Genomic DNA, 3,311 nt, shown 5'->3' with positions numbered 1-3,311 from the left:
AGGACCCCGTGGTGTGGAGCGCTGGATGAACAGTAGACGATGGAGGGGTGCCTGTGGAGGGGTGGTTGAACAGTAGCCGGTGGAGTAGCGCGCGGTGGTGGCTGGATGAACAGGAGCCCGTGGAGGCTGGAGGAGGTCGACGGTAGCCCGTGGAGGCTGGAGGAGGTCGACGGTGGAGATGAACAGTATCCCGTGGAGTCCCATTTTGCGGTACACCACACCCCTCCCCGCCTCCCCCCCGTTTCGACCGTAGCGCTCCAACACAAGTCCGTTTCATCCGTTTTGCGGTACGCCACACCCCTCCCGATGAGCAGGACCCTGTTTCGATCGTAGGAGGTCCGTTTTGTCCGTTTTGCAGTACGCCACACCCCTCCCGGTCAACAGGACCCCCGTTTCGACCGTAGGAGGTCCGTTTCCTCCGTTTTGCGGTACGCCAGGCCCCTCCCGATCAACAGGACCCTGTTTCGAATGTGGCCGGTCGAACACAAGGCCGTTTCCTCCATTGTGCGGTACGCCAGGCCTCGTTTCCATCGCATGTTCCGTCCAAGCCCTCCCGATGAACACGACCACGCATTCCATTCCGACCCAGCCGGTTGGCTCCCCATGAACACAACGACGATGCTGTTCCTATGTTCCGACCCAGCCATGTACGTATGCGCGAGTGGGCATTAGAGACCCTGCCCGTATGTACGTACGTGGCCGTATTTTCTTTCTTGCACCCTCGCCGCTGTATGTACGTGTACATGCTACGTGCGCGCCTCTACTACGACACGTGCGTGCCTCTACATCTACGACACGTGTGCGCCTCTACATCGACCAGTATGTGCGTACACGTTCGTGACCAGAATGACAATGCTACGTACGCTTCGACCAGGTGGGTCCCGAGTGTCAGGCACTTCCTTGCGTGCGAAGATGTAGCTGGTGGGTCCCAATAGTCAGGGGGGCAAATCGTTTTTTTTGCCCGGATGACTTCCTTGCGTGCGAAGGTGTAGCTGGTGGGTCCCAGCAGTAAGGGGGGAAACGTTTTTTTCGCGAAATATGGTGGCCCGTCCGGTGGGTCCCTACTGTCAGGTGGAGGAATAATTATTTTGCGCATAATAAGGAGGCACTTCCTTGCTGCGGTCGTGGACCCAGCTGTCAGCCTCTCCACGTACAGTCCACGTCCGATGGAAGCCGTTCCTGGACCATGTTGACCACGCCGCGCCGAGAGCACCAGGGCAGTGGACGACGGCGAGGCCTAGGAAGGGGACGACGTGGAGCCGGGGAAGACGCGGCAGTGGATGCCCACGCGTAGAGGAGTACGAGGGTTCACTGGTTCACTGCGGTGTGAGGCTGCCGTCGCCACAGAATAACAGGGGGTGTGGGTGAGTAGAGGGATGGCCTGGCCAGCGATGGGAGTAGTAGGGGGCGGTGATACCTCCGCCGCATCGCAGCCGGCCACGGGAGGCAGGAGCACGAGGCACGACCGGCGCTGGTTTGGGCGGCTGGAGCAAGAAGACCAGAGGTTGAAGAAGCACTACGGCCGTTGGATGGACATCGTACGATCACTAGAGCTAGAATCATGCATATTGACTAAGTTGACAAAGCCCTCCATCCCCGTCAACTTAGTAGGCCCATCATCCTGCCACTATACTGGGTCCCAGCTAACAGGGGGAGTATTCTTTTTTTGTGCGTAATAAGGAGGCACTTCCTTGCGTGCGAAGATATAGCTGGTGGGTCCGAGTTGTCAGCGGCGGTAACGTTTTTTTTCGTGAAATACTGAGGCCCTTTTGGTGGGTCCCCGATGTCAGGTGGAGGAATCATTATTTTGCGTGTAATAAGGAGCGTGCGGTCGTGGACCCAGCTGTCGGTCTCTCCGCGTACAGTCCACTTCAGATGCATGTCGGTCATTGACCATGTTGACCAGGCCGCGCCGAGAGCACCAGGGCGGTGGACGACGGTGAGGCCTAGGAAGGGAACGACATGGAGGTAGGGAAGACTCAGCAGTTGTTTCCCACGCGGAGGGGAGTACGACTGAACGAGGGTTTACTGGTTCATCTGCCGTTGCCGGAGAATAACAGCAGGTGTGGGTGAGTAGAGGGATGGCTAGGCCAGCGATGGGAGTACAGTGGGGCTGTGAGGCCTGCGCGGCAGCACAGTTGGCCGCGGGGAGGAGGGAGCAGGCAGTCCCGCCGGCGCTTGTTTGAGCGGCTGGAGCAGGAAGAGCAGAGATTGAAGAAGCACGACAGCCGTTGGATGGCCATCCAACAGTCACTTCTTGTGCGTCAACCTTTTTTTAGGAAAGCCTCAAATCTGTGGAAAACAACATACAACCCATCTGCCATTATTTCTAATAATTTACAGCCCATTTGCTAATTCTTAAGGTTTTGTTTGGAGCCCATATTCTTTTTGTTAGCATTACAACCCATATTGTGGCCACGGTTAAAAAATTATACGAAATTTTGCATATTTTGGTGCGGTCCGAACTGTTTTTAATCCCGAAATTTCGACTCACATTCAAATTGAATTTAAAACTAAATGTATATCGATATAAAATCCAACAAATTCTCCACGCATAAAAATTAATGTACTTTAAAATCTCGAAATAAAAAAAAAGATATTTGAAACTAATTGCCGCTTTGATGTGTTTTGAAAATGTACAACCCATTTCTCATTACTGATGGGCCATTTTCTCGGCCAGCCGAATGAAAGCTCTCCCCGTCTTGAAAGATTTGCAGCCCAACAAGCCTGACAAAGCGACTTACTTGGCAAATCACAAAAAAACTGGCCTGTGGCCGTGGACCTAGCTGTCAGCCTCTCCACGTACAGTACTCTTCCGATGGAAGTCATTCCTTGACCACGTTGACCACGCCGCGCGGAGAGCACCACGGCGGTGGACGACGGTGAGGCCTAGGAAGGGGACAACGCGGAGCCGGGGAAGACGCGGCAGTGGAAGCCCGCGCGGAGAGGAGTACGAGGGTTCACTAGTTCGGCTGTGGTGTGAGGCTGCCGTCGCCGCAGGGCCTGGCCAGCGATGGGAATAGTAGGGGACGGTGAGTCCTCCGCGGCAGCACAGCCGGCCACGGGAGGCAGGAGCATGAGGCACGACCGGCGCTGGTTTGGGCGGCTGGAGCAAGAAGACCAGAGGTTGAAGAAGCACTAGGGCCGTTGGATGGACAACGTACGGTCACTGGAGCTAGAATCATTCATATTGACTAAGTTGACAAAGCCCTTCGTCCCCGTCAACTTAGTAGGCCCACAAGTCAGTCTCCCACCAAGGTGGGTCCTAGCTAGCAGGGGGAGTATTCATTTTTTTGTGCGTAATAAGGAGG

This window comes from Triticum aestivum, chromosome 5B, assembly GCF_018294505.1.
Source record: "Triticum aestivum cultivar Chinese Spring chromosome 5B, IWGSC CS RefSeq v2.1, whole genome shotgun sequence".
NCBI classification, from domain to species: Eukaryota; Viridiplantae; Streptophyta; class Magnoliopsida; order Poales; family Poaceae; genus Triticum; species Triticum aestivum.
This window is presented reverse-complemented; position numbering follows the sequence as displayed.